Below are 19,831 nucleotides of genomic sequence, written 5' to 3' on the forward strand. Positions count from 1 at the left end.
TCCATTCGGCTCAATTCATCCATGCCGACCAAGATGCCGATCTAAGCTAGTCCCCTTTGCCTGCATTTGGCCCATATCCCTCTAAACCTTTCCTATCTATAATAATAAAAAATGTTAAGAATTTTTTTAAAAACTTAACACACAAGTACAACTATGCATTAAAATTCAATTAAAAACATTGGATTTAAATGAATAACAATTCAGAAATGAATGAAAGGGATATGATTAGTAAGTTTGCCAATGACATGAAAGCTGGTGGCATTGTTGATGGTCATAGGCTCCAATATAGTGTTAATCATTCTGTCTGGTGGACAGAGCAAAGGTATTTAGAATTTACTCCTGATGAGTGTGGAGTGGTGTAATTTGGGAGGACGAATAAGGGTAGAATATACACAATGAATGATGGGGCCCCAGGGAATATGGGGGAACAGAAGGACCTTGCTGTATGTCCAAGGATCCCTGAAGGTGGCAGCACAGCTAGGTAAGTTGGTGAAGATGACATATGGGGGATACTTAAAAGGCAAAGAATATAAGAGCAGGGAAGTTATGGTACAACTTTATAAAATAATGATAAGGCCACAGCTGGAGTACTGTGTATAGTTATGGTTGCCACATTATAGGATGGACTTGATTGCATTGGAGAAAGTGCGGAGTAGATTCACTTGATGTCCCATGGATAGAGTGTTCAGATATGAGGAGAGACTAGACAAGCTGTATTTTTTTTCCTTAGAACCAGGCTACAGACCAAGTACTGGCAATTGAGATTAGTATAGATAGATACTTGATGATCAGCATGGACATGGTTTACCAAAGGGCCTATTTCTGTCCTGTATGACTCTATGACCATAAAGGGGACCCTGTAGCGACTCACCGTCCGAGCAAGCGAACTGGCTCAGCGGTCGGGTCGCGCGTCGTTGGAGCGGCGAGGCCCAAGATGGCGGTGGGCCTTCGTCTTCCCTGAGCGACAGGGAGAACCCGGCGCGGGAAGGGTTTGATGACGTGGCGTATACGTCATTACCGTTTTGAGTGGGCGGGAACAGGATCTCTAAAAAGGCCCACGCAAGGCGGGAAAATAAATAGTTCTGTTTGAAAACTCTACGACTAGTGTCTTGTGTTCATCCCGTGGTAGCAACTGCTACAACCCACCTTTTTCCTAGCAAATGATTTCTCCCATTCATTTGAATGGGATTGCTGTTCTTGTGCCAGGTGTTACAGGGGCAGCCTCATCTTTGGGAAGAGAAACAGAGTTAATGATTCAGATCGAAGACCCTTCATTGACCTGAAATGTTAACTCTGTTTCTCTTCCCACAGGTGCAGCCTTACCTGCTGAGTATTTCTAGCACTTTCTGTTTTTATATTAGATTCACAGCATCTGCAGTTTTTTTTATTTTAACAGGGGTAGCTGCAGCCAAAGGTGACAGGGCAGGAGATGCCACTGCCAGCATAGATAGATAGATAAGTAGATAGATTTGATACATTGAAACACACAGTGAAATGCATCTTTCACATAGAGTGTTCTGGGGGCAGCTCGCAAGTGTCGTCACGCTTCCAGCACCAACATAAGCATGCCCACGACTTCCCAACCTGTACGTTGTTGGAATGTGGGAGGAAACTGGAGCACCCAGAGGAAACCCACGCAGACACAGGGAGAATGTACAAACTCCTTACAGACAGTGGCCAGAATTGAACCTGGGTCGCTGGTGCTGTAATAGCGTTACGCTGACCACTATGCTACTGTGCCGTTTAGGCTGAAACTGTCATTGGAAACCTTGATTCCAATGGGGTTAGTGGGGAAGTCTTGCCAGCAGTGCCGATGTCAAGGTGAAAATTTTGTTTCAATATTTCTGCATGATAATTCTGACAGTTTGCTAAGCAGGGATTGTGTCATTGCCACTCTCACAGGTTTGTTTAGCATTCTGTGGGCAGCGCTTATTTTGAGATTTATGTTTGGAAGGCTTGGTTGGGTCTTAATGATAAATATTGGGATGGTTTCCACAGAGAACTCTTTCCAGGACGTACATTCAATTTAAGTGCATGCAGCAGGTAGGTGAGTGGCAAAATGGGCAAGTCAGTCTTCCCAGGATGTTGCCTGGGCAATAACAATCTTTTGTTACCCTTCCTATCGATGTACAACAATGATACAGAACATTGTCGTCTCTCTCCCCATTTAAACTCAAATAAAACATATTGGGTATATTTTGAGAGCACTCCACCGCACCCACCCACCCCCATCCACCCCCAACTTCAGTGCAAACAAGTAATGTAATCTGAAAATAGAACAGAATATCCTACCGTCCCATTCCTGTTGTCACTAGGGATGCTGCAGTCTTTCCCAGGTCTACCACTGATGAATAGATCACAACCCTAAGTTATGTAGCAGATCTATTTAAAATATAACTCATGATCCCATGACATACCTTGATATGATGGATTTATATGTGAATGAACCATATGTGTATTTAACAAAATGATATCGCACATGATGTAAGCATGCATGATAGTTGTTGTTAGTCTGAAATAAAGTGTACACACAATTGTTCGGAAACTGCAATCTCCTAGACATGGTAATTGATTGTACTTACCATTCTACAAAATTGTCTCACAGACCGCCTCCTAGTGCACTACAGCTGGTGAAGAGGACTGTCAAAACAATTGATGTGTATCGACTAAGCTTGTTTCTTTTTCCCATTTTTTTCTTCCTGCTCTGCATTTTGCAACTTCTACATTCTTTTATCTACGTTCATTTGATCTCAGTCTCTAACTGCTCCCATCCACTCATTGACCAGGTAACTTTATTTACCACTTTTCCCCAAGGTCACCTGGTTTTATCCTATTAGTGATGCCCAACCTCTCTGAAGCTTTACAAAGCTTCTTTTGTCTCCTTCCCAATTCTGAGGAAGGGTCTTTGACCTGGAATGTTAACTTTGTTTCTCTTCCCATTGTGCAGAGAAGCCTTGAGTGCACTGTTGCCACAGTTTTAGCAGGATATGGGACAATGCAGCAGCTCAAGTGTAGATGGGACAGATGGGCTGCCTGGAGTACACAATCAGACATGAGTCCACAACATAGATAGAGAGAATGGAAGTGTTCTTTACTGCTAATAATATTCCCGAGGTAGAGAATAAGATAAGTATAGGCACTGTCTACTGCCATCAGAGAATGTAAGAAGAATATTCCATTGACAGAAACTCTGAGACCTTTTGTACACTTACTATTCTGAAAGCCCCACATAAAGTCAAGGTGTTCCCTTCACAGAAATAGTGCAGAAACTGGAGTATTATTTCCATCCACAGCCATTTGAAATAGCAGAAAGTTACAAGTTTGACTCAACCAGCCAAAGGACACCAGAAGTGGTCAGCAACTTGATGTTGCATTAAGCAATTTATCCAACTTTAACAAGTTTAATTTAATGTGTACAGTTGTGGAGTTCATTTCAGAATTACAGAATACAATTCATTGTGTACAGTTTTGGGCACCCTGTTATAGAAAAGACGTCATTAATCTAGAAAGAGTGCAAAGAAGATTTACGAGAATTTTGCTGGGACTTAAGGGCCTGAGTTATAAGGAAAGATTAGCCAAGCTAGGACTTTATTCCTTGGAACATGGGAGCCTGAGGGGTGACCTTATAGAGATGTGTAAAATCATGAGGGGCATAGATCGGATGAATGCACACAGTCTTTTACCCAGGGAAAGGGAACCAAAAACTAGAGGGCATAGGTTTAAAGTGAGAGGGGAAAGATTTAAAAGGGACAACTACTTCACACAGAGGGTGGTGCATATATGGAACAAGCTGCCGGAGAAAGTAGTTGAGGCAGGTACAAGAATGACATTTAAAAGACTTTTGGATAAGTACATGGATAGGAAAGTTTTACAGGGATACAGGCCAAATATGGGCACTTTGGTTGGCATGAACAAGTTGGGCTGAAGGGCCTGTTTTCTGTCCTGTATTACTCTGACTCTAATTCATCATGGGATAGTGATTAGATTTGTCAATCGTCATAGCAAACTGCACAGAGCAACTGACATTACTGGACAAGGAAAGGCTAAGAAAAGTAAAGATCAGTTGGAAAGATATGTGTAGTGTCCATGCAGGATTAGAAATGCAATTACAAAAATGTGAAGAATGTTTTAAGGATGTTTATACTGCTGTTACTGGCTGCAGAGCAGGCATGCGCATCAAGCCTGATGCAAAACCAGTATATTGTAAAATTTGACCCATGCCATATTTGCTGAAAAGCCTGCTAGAAGAAGATTTAGACAAACTAGAGAAAAATGGAGTCTTAGTGAAAACAACACTAATCTCCTTCGTATCAAGATGGTTAGATTATGTGTTCAATATATCAGTATAAAGTGACCCTTAACCAGGCAGTATATGCTGAACAATTATTTTGCCAGTTCCTCAAGATTTTATGCAGAATTGGCAGTAGCCAAATTCTTCTTGATGTTAGATTTGTTACATGCATTTGCTCAGTTAAATGAAGATTAAGAGAACTGTCATTATTTCACCCTAAATATGCACGAGGGTACGATTATACCAAATTCCCATATGGAATTTTGTCATCACTGAAAATTTTCCAGTCAACAATGGACCCGATCCAGCAAGGCATTGACGATTGCATACATAAGCAGGGCAATCTTCTCATTTTATGAGAGGTTCTTGAACAACTATATCTCCATGACATGAAACTTCAATGAAGTAAATGCACTTTTGTAGAATTAGTAGTTGTGTGTCTTGGATTAAAGGTGAATGCTCATGGTTTACAACTGCTCAAGAACAAAGCTGAAGACATTGAAAAGACATGGATAACATAACTATGTCAGATCATTTTTGGGTATAGTTTGGTATTGCTCAAGGTTTTTACCAGATATAGCACTGGTGCTTAAACCTCTGCACCAGATGCTTAAAAAGAATGAAAAATGGAGATGGAATAAGGATTAGTGGAGATTACCGATTTTGCAAACGCTTTAAGCAGAAATCCTTATGGGTACATTATGACAAGATGTTGATAAGGTGATAAATATGGAGTAGACACCATTATCAGTGACATCACGGATAAGAGCCAGGAGAAGGCAAAAGCATTTGCATCTCACGGTTTTAATAAAAGTATTTGGAATTAAGGATACAAAGAAAAAGAAACACTAGCTACCATTTTTGGAATGAAGAAGTTTCTTTTAAGAAGATCTTTCACTTTAGACACAGATCACAAATCCCTTCTAGCCATGCTAGGCCCAAAAATGGTAATTCCAGTCATAGAAGTTGCTATAACATAGAGCTGGGTGATTAGCCTAATAGCGTAGCGGTTAGCGCAATACTATTACAGCGCCAGCAATCGGGGTTCGATTCCCGTCGCTGTCTGTAAGGAGTTTGTGCGTTCTGCCGTGTCTGCGTGGGTTTCCTCCGGGTGCTTCGGTTTCCCCCCACATTCTAAAGACATACGGGTAGGTTAATTTGGGGGTTTAAAATGGGCGGCGCGGACTCGTTGGGCCGGAAGGGCCTGTTACCACGCTGTAAATAAAAATTTAAAAAAAAATTGAACACAACTACACTATTGAGTGTCAGTCACTGAAACAAAGTGCAGGTGCTTTATCCAGGTTACTCCATGAAGATTTTGTTGCAGGTAATGAGAGCACAAATTTTACATTGCAAGTAGCTGCAGAAATCACTGACCCAGCACAGAAAGATTTGATTCTGAAGTGAGTTCCATCAGAATACCATCAGAAGTTGCACCAATTCAGATGGGTATCCAAAGTGGATATGTAACCATTAAAAATAGAAAAATCAAATTGTTTATAGATTAAAGATATATGAAGTGGGAACATAGGATAATTATCCCCAGTGTCCTGAGAAAATGGATCTTAGATGAACTGCACTTGGAACACACTGACATTGTTAAAATGGTTATTTCTGGAAGCTTTGTATATTGGCCAGGTGTTGGCAAAGATCCAGAAGATTTAATCTCAATATGTATTATTATCAGGAGTGCAGATTGAAACCAGCAAAAACAACCTTGGAAGTAGCTAACATAGTCATTTCAGAGAAAAATCCTCCCTTACCCCATGAACATCCTCCAACCTGAAAGCTGGTTAGGCTGCCTGATATTACAATCGCCCACAGGCAGCTTTGTGACACCTTTCCATTTGCTTAAAGTTAACGAGACCTTGCCTTCAAAATGGACCTGGCTTCTGCTGGTATCATCTGGTACATTCCACTACCGGGCTATCTGACATCTTTTTCTAATGCTAAGATTCTCCAATTTTTTGAGAACATGAACAATCTGCGTAACGCTATTACAGCGCCAGCGACCTGGGTTCAATTCCGGCTGCTGTCTGTAAGGAGTTTGTACGTTCTCCTCGTGTCTGCGTAGGTTTCCTCCAGGTGCTCCGGCTTCCTCCAACATTCCAAAGACGCACGGGTTAGGAAATTGTGGGCATGCTATGTTGGTGCCAGAAGCACAGTGACACTTGCGGGCTGCCCCCAGAACACTCTACGCAAAAGATGCATTTCACTATGTATTTCGATGTACATGTGACTAATAAAGATATTTTGTCTTCATAGCTAATGGAAATCCCCAGCTCATTCTGAGGCACTTGAATCTACAATGTTTAAGTATTCTTTCTTTGACTTTAAATATATGTCAAGATATAATCCTGCATTATCTCTGTGATCAAAGCCTCCTTGAAGTATTCCTCTCCTTATTTTATTTTAATTAATGTCAATGTTATTCTCCTATAATTTCTTTCTTTTCTGGATGTACTTTTAAAGTAATTCCATATCCAATTTCTTCTTTATTCTTAAGAATTTAATTTTCACAGGATAATCTGTATTGACCTAGAAATTCGTCAATGAGCAGTAGTTCTAAATGTATTACATATTAATAACTACTCATTGTACTCTGGGTTTCAAAATTGAGGACCATTTACATCAATTTCAGAAGTGGCATTTTGCACACAGCTGTTAGCGTACAGTATTTAAAGCAACCGACTGGGGAAGAGTTTACAATCATCTGCCATTTTGAAAACATTTGAATTTTTTCTCATTGCTAATGCTATTTCAGTCTGAAATGAACCAACTTACTCTGCTATATGTTTTAAACACTGGAGAGTGAAATTTATTTTCAACCTCAATTAAGGCTTGAGTTACAAGGAGAGATTGGATAGGCAGATCTCTTTCCCCTGGAGCAAAGGAGGCTGAGAGGTGACATGATAGAGATACATAAAATTAAGACATAGATAGGGTAGATAGCCAGTCTGTTTCCCTTGGTAAGGGTGTCTACAACTAGAGGGCATAGGTTTAAAGGGGATCTGAGGGGTAAATTTTTCACATAGAGAGTAGTTGGTGTCTGGAATGAGCTATCAGAGGAGGTGGTGTAGGCAGAACCAGTAACAACACTTAAGAGGCACCTGGACAGGCACTTGAATGAGCAAAACATGGAATTAATGCAGAAGTGGGATTAGTGTGGGTAGGCATGATGATTGGCACAGACGTGCTGGGCCTGTTTCTATGTTGTACAACACTATGATTGGATGACTCTGGAATACTGGGCTCGAGTAAGTCATTAAGGAGAAGCAGAACTTGAGGGAGTGATGTTTAGGCTCCAAAAATAAACTATAAATTATGTTTCTTCTAATACTTTAAATATATTCCAAAGCCTTGCTTGATATCCCTGAAGCATGACTTTTCCCATTCCACTTTAATTAATGATAATGGAAATTGCTCGTAATGTATTTCATTCCTGGATATCAGCACATTTGTCTCGCAGGCAGAAGACTAGGTTCAAGTGCCTGCCGGAAAACCTAGACTGACACTCCAATGCGGTACTGAGGGATTGCCTCATTCTCAGAGGTACTGTTTCCGATTGGCTGTTAAACTAAAACCCCATCAGCTCTCTTTTGTGTTTGTAAAGAGATTACACTGCACTTTTTTGAAGAACAACAAGGTTATCCCCACTAGCCAATACTTAATCCTCAACCAACATTACACAGATTTTCTGTTGATTACTTTTTTCTTCTTAGGCAGTCCTTGCGGTCAAGGATGACATACTGCCACTCCAATTCTGTGAAGTCTAATGCACTTGATGAGGTCAATGTGGCAGCCACAGACTCAATAGCAGGAAGACAGATGGGTTGATTGTGAAGTGGTGTGTTCATTACGCTGTTTTTGCTCGAACTATACATGCCATCCCAAATATTCCTTCTCCACTTTGAGTGGTCATGCCAGTGAGGATGTGACAATTTAAGGTTTTGGGAACATCCTGGTCTAGAAAAAGGAGGCATGGGTCAGGTACAGGCAGCTGGGATCAAGTGAATCCCTGGAGGAGTATAGGGGATGCAGGAGTATACTAAGGAAGGAAATCAGGATGTCAAAAAGAGGGCATGACGTAGCAATGACAGAGAAGATTAAGGAGAATCCAAAATATATTAAGGGAAAAAGAGTAGAGAGAGAATAGGGCCCCTCAGAGACCAAAGTGGACATTGTTGTATGGAGCCGTCCTCAATAAATACTTCTCCTCTGTTTTTACAGTGGAAAAGAACATGAAGACTTTGGAACTTGAGATAAGTTAATGGGGATGTCTTGTGGACAGTACGCATTACAGCAGAGGCACTGGATGTCTTAAAATGTGGAACATAGAACACTAATGTACAGTACATGCCCTTCGGCCCATGATGTTGTGCCGATATTTTATCCTGCTCTAAGATCTATCTAACCCTTCCCTCCCACATAGCACTCCATTTTTCTATCATTCACGAGGTTATCTAAGAGTCTCTTAAGTGTCCCTAATGTATCTGTCCCCACAACCTCTGCTGGCAGTGCGTTCCGTGCACCCACCACTCCCTGTGTAAAATACCTACCTCTGACATCCCCCTGTACCTTCTTTCTATCACCTTAAAATTATGTCCCCTTGTGTTAGCCATTTTCACCCTGGGAAAAAGTCTCTGACTGTCCACTCGATCTATGCCTCTTATCATCTTGTACACTTCTGCCAAGTCACTTCCCATCCTCCTTCTCTCCAAAGAGGAAAGCCCTAGCTCACTCATCCTATACCTATTGAAGGTAGATAAATCTCCAGTGACTGATCAGGTATATCCAAGAACACTGTGGGAAGCAAGAGAAGAAATTGCAGGAGCCCTGGCTGAAATATATAAGCCCTGGGAACTATAGACCTGTAAGTCTAACATCTGTGGGTAAGTTACTAGAGGGGATTCTGAGGGATAAGATAGACATGCATTTGGAAAGACATGGATTGATTAGGGATAGTCAGCATGGCTTTGTTCATGGGAGATCATGTCTCAGGAATTTGATTGAGGTTTTTTGAAGAAGTAACCAAGAAGGTTGATGAGAGCAGGGCATTAGACGTTTTCTAAATGCACTTCATAAGGCCTTTGATAAGGTTCTGCATGGTAGGTTACTATGGAAACGTATGCGATCCATGGAGAGCTAACTAATTGGATGCACAATTGGCTTGATGGTAGGAAGCAGAGGGTGATGGTAGAAGGTTGTTTCTTGGACTGGAGGCCTGTGACTAGTGGTTTTCCCCAGGGCTCAGTGCTAGACCCATTGTTATTTGTCATCTACATCAATGATTTGGATGAGTATGTACAAGGCATGGTTAGTAAGTTTGCAGATGACAGTAAAATAGGTGGTGCCATTGGCAGTGAAGGTAGTTGTCAGGATTTACAGAGGGATCTTGATCAGTTGGGTCAGTGGGCTGAGGAATGGCAAATGGAGTTTAATTCCGATAAGTGTGAGGTGTTGCACTTTGGGAAGAAAAATGAGAGTAGGACTTTCACAGTGAATGGTAGGGCCCTGGGAGTACAAGTACATGGTTCCCTGAAAGTGGAATTGCAGGTTGACAGGGTGGTGAAGAAGGCTTTTGGCACGCTGACCTTCAATCAATCAAGGTGATGAGTATAGAAAATGGGATGTTATATTGCAATTGTACAAGACATTGGTGAGGCCGCATTTGGAATATTATGTTCAGTTTTGGTCACCCTGCTATAGGAAGGATGCCATTAAACTGGAAAGAGTGCAGAGGAGATTTATAAGGATGTTGCCAGGACTCGAGGGACTGAGTTATGGAGAGAAGTTGAGCAGATTGGGAATTTTTTCATTGGAATATAGGAGAATGAGGGTGATCTTATAAAATCATGAGGGGCATAGATAGGGTGAATGTACTCGTCTTTTTCCCTGGGTTGGGGAATCAAGAACTAGAGGGCACAGGTTTAAGGTGAGAGGGGAAAGATTTATTAAGAACTTGAGGGACAACCTTTTCACCCAGAGCGTGGTCAGTATATGGAATGAGCTGCCAGAGGAAGTGGTTCAGGCAGGTACATTAACAACATTTAAAAGACACTTGGACAGGTAAATGATCAGGAAAGGTTTAGAGGGATACACACCGAACGCTGTCAAATGGGACTAGCTTAGGTGGGAATCTTGGCTGGCACGGAGCAGTTGGGCCAAAGGCCCTGTTTCCGTGCTGCATGACTCTATGACTCTAATTGTTCCTTCTGTCCCTCTGGTAATCCATTGCTGGAGTTTGTTTTGTGGGAATGGTGGGTGGTGCTTCTGTTGCCAGGCATACAAATAATGTGATATGCCAATTAGAGCCAGTTGAGTGTAATTTGAGGATACTGACATTGGTTCATTTACCCTGCCAATGGATTTGGAGGATTTTGAGGGGAGAATGTTGGTGGCACTCTAATGCTTTGAGCTGGTTGCCGCAGACTTACCATGTTTCAGAAGAATACATGAGGCAAGGATCACTAATGCACTGCTTTCGCTGAGGGAAATGGTTTACAGTGGTTATCGGTTCTCATTGTGTACCTTTATTGTTGCAGGGAATGTTGTTGTGTAGAGAGGACAGTTTAGTAGAGAATCTTTGTTTACAGATACAATATTTAGTGTAAGGCTCACTCTCTTGTATGCTTTAGTGCACCAGACAGCAATAAATTGGAGCTTTGCCTATTAATATACACATAAATTAAATGTTATCTGTTTGCTGAAACTTGATGACCAAGGTTGGGTTAACCTTGTTCTGGAATGCAGATGATGGATATTGTGTGATCATTATCACATTGCTGTTTACTGGCTGCAGTGTTTCTTACATTTTAAAGATACTATTTGGCTGTTAAACATTTTGGATATTCAAAGATAGTGGTTTGCCAAAAAAATACAAGATTTTCTTCAAAATGTAAATCTATTGTCATTCTACATAAGCTGCAAATGACATGCGAATAGTGGGCCCAAATTCTGACTGGGATCAAGCACGGCTGTGTTATCCTACCAACTCTTTCCTCTATTTTCCTTGCTGCAATACTGCACCTCAGTTCCAATAAGAGCGCAATTAATATACGGGGGAAACGGTCAACCCTTGATGCATCCACTCCAGAACCAAGATCACCCCATCTCAGTCATCAATTAATTTGTGCAGATGACATGTGATCTGTACCCTCAGAGATCCAGCTCTAAGTGGTCATCAAGTCCTTTATTCAAATGAACAGGAAGGAGAGCCTATACTAATCATCTGTAAGGTAAAGGTTCTCTACCAAACTGCCCCAACAAATAACGTCACCCCTCCAATGATCAAGATCCATAATAAAATCACAGCAAACATGGATCACTTTACTAATCTCAGGAACCAACTCTCAGCAAAGGTAGACATTGATGATGGAATTCACCATCATTTCCAGTGTTGGGATGGTCTTCAGCCCAGTGTTAAAAAGAGTGTTTGAAGGCCAAGACGTCAACTGGGAATCAAATGGATAGTCCACCAAACAGCAGTGAAGAGACTCTTATCCTCCTGTGGGCTTTGGAGAGATGGACAACCAACAGTAGGGACCTCAAAACGTTAGAGATACCAGAAATGATGTGGTCACAAAATTCTCCAAATCTACTGGAAGGATAGGTGAAGCAGTGTCAGGGTAGGCTCATGTCCACAGCTTCACAAGATCACAAGGTCACAAGACAAAGGAGCAGAGGTAGGCCATTCAGCCCATCAAGTCTGCTCAATGAGCTCAACTAATACTATTCCCATCTAGCCCCAATTTCCAGCCTTATCCACATATCCCTTGATACCTTAATTAATTAGATACCTATCAATCTCCTTAAACACCTCCAATGATTGGGCCTCCACAGCCGTACGTGGCAAAGAATTCCATAACTTCACTACCCTCTGGCTAAAGACATTTCTCCTGATCTCTGTTTTAAACCGGTACCCTCTAATTCTAAGATTGTGCCCTCTAGTCCTGGACTCACCCACCAGGGGAAACAGCTTAATCACATCTACTCTGTCCAGTCCTTTCAACATTCTAAATGTTTCTGTGAGGTCCCCTCTCATTCTTCTGTACTCCAATGAATACAGTCCAAGAGCCGACAAACGCTCATCATAAGTAAGCCCTTTCATTCCGGGAATCATCCTTGTAAATCTTTTCTGAACCCTCTCCAACATCAGTACATCCTTCCAAAGATACAGGGCCCAAAACTGCGCACAGTACTCCAAATGAGGCCTCACCAGTGTCCCATAGAGCCTCATCAACACTTCCTTACTTTTATACTTTATACCTCTTGAAATGAATGCTAGCATAGCATTCGCTTTCTTTACCGCTGATCCGACCTGGTGGTTAACCTTTAGGGTATCCTGCACGGGTACCCCCAAGTCCCTTTGTACTTCTGTACTTTGAATTTTCTCCCCATCTAGATAATAATCTGCCCATTTATTTCTTTTTCCAAAGTGTACAACTGCACATTTCTCAACATTGAATCTCATCTGCCATTTCTTTGCCCGTTCTCCTAAACTATCCAAGTCTCTCTGCAACCTTCCTATTCCTTCAATACTCCCTACTCCTCCACCTATCTTGGTGTCGTCTGCAAACTTAGCCACAAAACTATTTACTCCATAATCCAAATCATTAACGTACAAAGTAAAAAGAAGTGGCCCCAACACCGACCCCTGCAGAACATCACTAGTAACCGGTAGCCAACCAGAACAGGATCCCTTTATTCCCACCCTTTGCTTTCTGCCTACCAACCAATGCTCCACCAATTCCAATATCCTACCTGTAATTTCATGAGTTCTCATCTTAATAATCAGCCTCTTGTGCGGCACCTTGTCGAAGGCCTTTTGAAAATCTAAATACACAACATCCACAGACTCTCCCTTATCCACCCTACCTGAGATTTCCTCAAGAAACTCCAATAGATTTGTCAGGCACGATCTTCCCTTCACGAAACCATGCTCTGTTCACCCTTGACCAGCTTCAGTGGGTAGGCCACATCACCTTAATGCCTGAGGTGAGATTCCTGAAACAGGCATTCAACTTTGAATTCCATCACCGTGAGAGATTTCAAGGAGGATGGAGAAAATGCACCTTGAGTCTCAATAGGAGAGCTTGCAGAAACTGATTGCAAACAGGGGAAGGAGCGCACAAAATCCCGATTGAGCCATCCAGCTTCTCATCAGCTTCCTCCTGGCCGATTGTGGCAAAATCCACTGATCCCTAATGGGAATTCCCTCAGAACACTTAGAACTGGAGAGGAAGCAAGTCATCCTTGACTCTGAAGCAATATGTAGGAGGAAGGAGACTCCAGCTGTGACCACGTACTGTATTAAAGGTACTTATTTGGCTGTAAAGCACTTTGGGATCCCAGAACTGTTTAAAGTTATTATGCAAATGCAAATCTTTAAGATAAAATCAATCTCTATGTTCCCCAGTCTTGAAGCCTCTCTGTCCCAAATTGCTTTTATAAAATCCATACAGCACAAGGTTTCATTTTAACAGAATAAATGTGTTTAATGTATGAAGCATTGAGCTTAAAGCAGTTAGGATAGAAATAGCATACATAATTAAGGACACCTTTTTGGATTGCTGAAACAACAGACAGTGTTTAAGAGGATACAATTGAAATGGGTACCGTACAGGTTATATCAAAACCTAGCCTCAGAGCTAGGCCTCAGAGGGGGCCTGAGGGCTCAGAGACAGCACACTGGACAAGGTGTATATATTAGACCACATTTACCACTTATTTAATGTGAATCAAGAATGTAATAGAACTCTTTTAGTCTAAGTAGGGTTGTATGATTATTTTAGTTAAAAGTGCTGTCATTAGAAAGTTTATCGAGAATGTATAAAATTGCCCAAATTCAAAGATATGGGATGTGGATGTCACTGGTAAGGCCAACACTGAATCACTGAATTCCTATTCTCAGTTGTGTGTGTGTGTGTGTGTGTGTGTATGTGTGTGTGTGTGTGTGTGTGTGTGTGCAGGGTGATGGTTGTTGGGGGTGGAGATTAATGGGAGTGTGCAGAGGAGAAAATGGGATTAATGTATGATTAGTTTAAGTTGGTGCTTGTTGGTTGTTATGGACTCGGTAGACCAAAGGACCTGTTTCTGTGCCATTTGACTCTGACTTGTGTTTAGGATATTTCTCAGTGGCTGTTATTAAGTAACAAGTTCCAGATTTAGAATCAGCAATCACAATAGCGCATTGGTACAATTCTACTAAAAGTTTTTTGCATCATCATAAGGCATTCTTAAAATATGCTGGTCCAGAATTGAACGCAGTATTCCGACTGAGGCCTAACCAATGATTTAAATATGTTCAGCACACAACTTTGATTTATATTCCACATCTCTCTCAGTTGGCAAGGATCTCATGTATTTTATGAGCTTTCTTAATTTTCCTTGTCATTTTCCAAGGATTTGTGTGTGTACACTTCCAGGTCTTTTGCTGCACCTCCTATAAAGTTGAATAAAATTGTCAAGTGAAAGAATAATAACCCTATTGTTTTTGAAAATGCGCTTTTTGGGTAGGAACAACATGTAGAGCTAAAAGTTGAGCTTTGCTGCCACCTGGTGGAAAGATATGATATTATCTGTACAATGTTGCTTCTTTTATTTTGCACACAAACCATGATTTTTGTTTCCCAGGCCAACATCCATTGTCTTCAGACATTAATTACACCAAGTCAGCTACGTAGAGGAGGCCATATTGTTAGTTTGCCCAAATCCTGAAACAGACACTCTATTTTGAGGAAGAGATTACCAGGGAAACAGAGGAAAAGGTTCAAGGATGTGCTCAAAGCCTCCTTGGAAAAGATATAATATCCCCTGGGAATCCTTGACCCATGACTGCTTGAAGTGGAGAAGGAGCATTTGGGATGCTATTGAGAACCATCAGGCTATGCTCTGGGAGCACACAGAAGCCGAAAGAAGTAGACCACCTCAGCAGCCCACCCTCTCAGCCTTTACCTGTCCCTTCTGTGGAAGAGTGCAGTTCTCACAGTCACCTCATTAGCCACCTCAGAACTGGTGGATATAGGTCATCCTCAATCCCATGGGACTGCCTAAGAAGAAGAAAGAGTTGTATCTAGCTTTGCTGTAAAAGCAGAAAATGCTGGAAACACTCAGCAGGTTAGGCAGTTTCTAGGCAAAAATAAACAGAGTTATGTTTCAGGTTGAAGACTCCTTGTTAGATTTTCATTTACAGTTGTGGCTTTACTAAGCTCACACAAGGTACGCCTAGTCCTTTTTTCTGTGAGCTCTTACTCCTTATTGAACCCAGGATGGTCACCTAGATGAATGAAAAATAACAGAGAGTGGTGTCTACTGGAGAGGAGGCTTTAGGCTATGGTGGAAAGCAGTTCTTCTGCTGCAGATGGTCAACAGTGCATCATGGATACCTAGTTTTGAGCTACTGGATCTGTACTGAATCTGTCCTATTTAGCATAATTTTATTGCCAGATAACATGAAGTAAAGGGTGTCCTAAGTATAAGAAGGGACTTTTTTTCTGCAAGGGATGTAGGGTGGTCACTCTTCTAACACAGTCATTGACAGGATATCTTTGACAGGTAAATTGGTCAGGATAACATCAAATATGTTTTCCCCTTGTGTTGGTTCTCTCACAGCCTGCTGCAGGCCCAGTACGACAATCATGTTTACCTGAATGTGGCCAGCTCAGCCATTAGTGATGCTACCGAACTAATTTTCGCAATTAATGTTGCAGGCCCACTCCAGAGTACACATCTTCCTGATGCTTCTTTCAAATTTTCATCACCTGAGGGAGGACAGTGAGCAGTAACCACAAAGAGGTTTGTTTGGCCTAAAACTATATTAGACTACAAAGGGCAAGAGAGAATGTTGAAGACTCCGGATCTACCCTCTCCCAACTGTATCCCACCATCTCACCACCTCTACTGGGAAATGGCATGACAGGGGCTGCTGATGGAGTTATTGGAGATCTTCTGATAGTTCACAAAGAACAACTATCCTTGTTTTTCAGGGACATCATTAGCTGTGTGTAGCAAGTAATCACAAGGCTAATGAAGAAGGGGTGCCTTTCTGAATGTTAGGTGTCTTATCTAGTGTTTTCCTTATTGGATTTTGTAGTAGTGATTTCATACAAAGGAATGGATCGCTTGGCCATTTCAAAGTTAACCATTTTGATGTGAGTCTGGTTCTTGAATCACAAAGAGTCCTGACAGCTTAAGCCAACAGATATATATCCCTATATGGCATTAAAGAGCAAATCTGATAGTTGTGTATTCACACAAAACTATTAAAATCAGATTAAGTTCATTACCATTCATTACCTTAATCTAAATTTTCCATACTGAGTTTTGAATGAATCTCAGGATCATTATTCCATGCCTTGTGCATTGAGTTCAGTAAAGTAACCATTACATTACCAACCCCCTGTAGTTAATTGCTTTTGTTTGAAACAAAAAGGCTCCCAGTTATTTGCCCATACTGCAGAAGAACAAACTGTTATCACATGTTCAAAAATGGCCCAGGGAAATACAGATGTTCTGTTAAATTTTTGCTTCTCTGTTTAAATTTATTTTTGTTCAACTAACAATGTAGCAGTGGGAAATTTTTCATGTCAAGAACCATTAAAACAAATCATAAGGTAATTTTGGATCAAAGGACATTGAAGTAAATAAATAATGATTTAATATTGATGGGCTTGGCAAAAAGTGGCTGTACCTCATAAAACATAGAATGAAGAACAGGACAGAACAGGAGCAGACCCTTCCGCCCACAGTGTCTGTGCCATACCTGCCAATTTTAACTAATCCCATCTGCCTGTGCACGATCTATATCCCTCCATGCCCCGACTGTTCATGTGCCTGTCTAAATGCCTCTTAAATGTTACAATCATATCTGCTTCCACCACTTCCCTTGGCAGTATATTCCAGGGACACGCCAGTCCTTGTAAAAACAATTCCCTTATAAATCTCCTTTTGCCTTCTCACCTAAAATCTATGCCATCTAGTATTTGACATTTCCACCCTGGAAAAAAGACTCTGACCATCTACCCTATCCATGCCCCTCAGAATTTTATCAGAATCAGAATTGGATTTATTATCACTGACTTAAATGATGTGAATTTTGTTGTTTTGCAGCAGCAGTACAGTGTAAAGATGTAACGTTATTATAAATCACAAAAATAAATAAATAGTGCAAAGAAAAAAGGAATAACAAGGTAGTGTTCATGGGTTCATGGACCGTTCAGAAATCTGATGGCCGAGGAGATGAAGCTGTTTCTGAATCATTGATTGTGGGTCTTCAGGCTCCTGTACCTCCTCCCCGATGATAGTACTGAGAAGAGGGCATGTCCTGGATAGCGAGGGTCCTCAGTAACGGATGCTGCCTTCTTGAGGCACCGCCTCTTGAAAATGTCCTCAGTGGTGGGGAGGGTTCTGTCAGTGATGGAGCTGGCTGAGTTTGCAATCCTGTGCATTGGAGCCTTCCTACCAGGCAGTGAGGCAACCAGTCAGAATGCTCTCCACCGTACATCTATAGAAATTTGTGAGAATCTTTGTTGACATACCAAATCTCATCAAACTCCTAACAAAGTAGAGTTATTGGTGTGCTTTCTTCGTGATTACATCAATATGTTGGGCCCAGGATAGATCCTCTGATGCCTAAGAACTTGAAGCTGCTCACTCTTTCCACCACTGACTCCTCAATGAAGACTAGTGTGTGTTCTCCCAACTCTCCCTTCCTGAAATCCACAATCAATTCCTTGGTCTTGCTGACACTGAGTGCGAGGTTGTTCTTGCGATAGCACTCATCCAGCCAATCTATCTCACTCCTGTACACCGCCTTGTCACCATCTGAGATTCCACCAACAACAGTGGTGTCATTGGCGAATTATATATATTATGTTACACCTCAGCCTCTGGTGCTCCAGAGAAAAAATCCAAATTTGCTTATCTTCTCCTTATAGCTAATACTCTCCAATCCAGGCAACATCCTAGTGAACCTCTTCAGCACTGTCTCCAAAGCCACCACATCCTTCCTGTAATGTGGTAACCCGAACTGCACACGATACTGCAAATGTGGCCTCACCGAAGTTTTATACAGCTGCAGTGTGACTTTCTGACCTTTATACTCAACAACTCAACTGATGAAGGCATGAATGCCATATCCACTTGTGTTGCCAGTTTCAGGGAGCTATGGCCTTGCACCCCAAGATCCCTCTGTACATCAATGCTCTCAAGCATTCTGCCATTTACTACATACTCTTATATTCAGAACATAGGACTTTACAGCACAGTACAGGCCTTTCAGCCCACGATGTTGTGCCGACACTTTATCCTGCTCTAAGATCTATCTAACCCTTCCCTCCCACATAGCCCCCATTTCTCTATCATTCATGTGTCTATCTAAGAGTCTGTTAAATGTCCCTAATGTATCTGCCTCCATAACTTCTGCTGGCAGTGCGTTCCACACAACCACCACTCTCTGTGTAAAAAACTTACCCCTGACATCCCCCTTATACCTTCCTCCAATCACCTTAAAATTATGTCCCCTCATGTTAGCCACTGTCGCCCTCGGAAAAAGTCTCTGACTGTCCACTCGATCAATGCCTCATCATCTTGTACACCTCTATCAAGTCACCTCTCATCCTCCTTCTCTCCAAAGAGAACAGCCCGAGCTTGCTCAACCTATCCTCATAAGAGGACAGGTTGAGCAATACCCTCTTCCCTTCTAATCTTAGCAGAACTCTGCTCCATTCTCTTGCATGTGCTTATCTAGCTTCCCCTTGGATGGTTCTGTACTCTTCACTCAACCTTGTCTGTTGTGTTCCACATACACATTCCATTCTAGGGTATGGAGTTGCTTCCAAATTTTGAACTTTTTAGTCAGGGAGGCAGACAAGATTCACAGGAGACGACAGATGTCGGAACCTGGAGTGAGGAAACAAACAGCTGGAGGAACTCAGCTGGTCGAGCAGCATCTGCGTAGGCAAAGAGATGGTCAACGTTTCAGGTCCAGACCCTGCCTCAGGACTTGACCTGAAACATTGACCAGCCCTTTGTCTCCACAGATGCTGCTCCACCCACTGAGTTCCTCCAGCAGCTTGGTTATTGCATCGAGACGTACAGCATGGAAAGAGGTTCTTCTGCACTGACCATCAACCCCCCATTTACACTAATCCTACACTAATGCCGATTTTTACTCTCTTCACATTTTCCCAGTTCTGAAAGGCCAAATTTGACTGCTCACATCCTAAAATAATGGCTCATGCTTGTGAAGTCTGCCTCTGGTGGTAGGATTTCACCTTTGCAGTTGCACTTTCAGTGTTGAATGCATTTAAGAGTGTCAAGCATAACTAGAGGCTGCAGTTGGATTTGTAAACAACTTCACAAGAAATCCTTTTCCCTGATGTCTTTCCCCTCCTGATAATTTAGTTTCAGAAAAGTAGAATTGATGCTGTTTTTGTCTTGCGAAACATTTCTGTCATCATCAATGCGAGCAATATTTATGCTGGGATTGGAATGCTGCCGGGACAGTCTGGTCCAGCTGAATTCCTGACTTCGAGAACA

This window comes from Pristis pectinata, chromosome 1 (assembly GCF_009764475.1).
Source record: "Pristis pectinata isolate sPriPec2 chromosome 1, sPriPec2.1.pri, whole genome shotgun sequence".
NCBI classification, from domain to species: Eukaryota; Metazoa; Chordata; class Chondrichthyes; order Rhinopristiformes; family Pristidae; genus Pristis; species Pristis pectinata.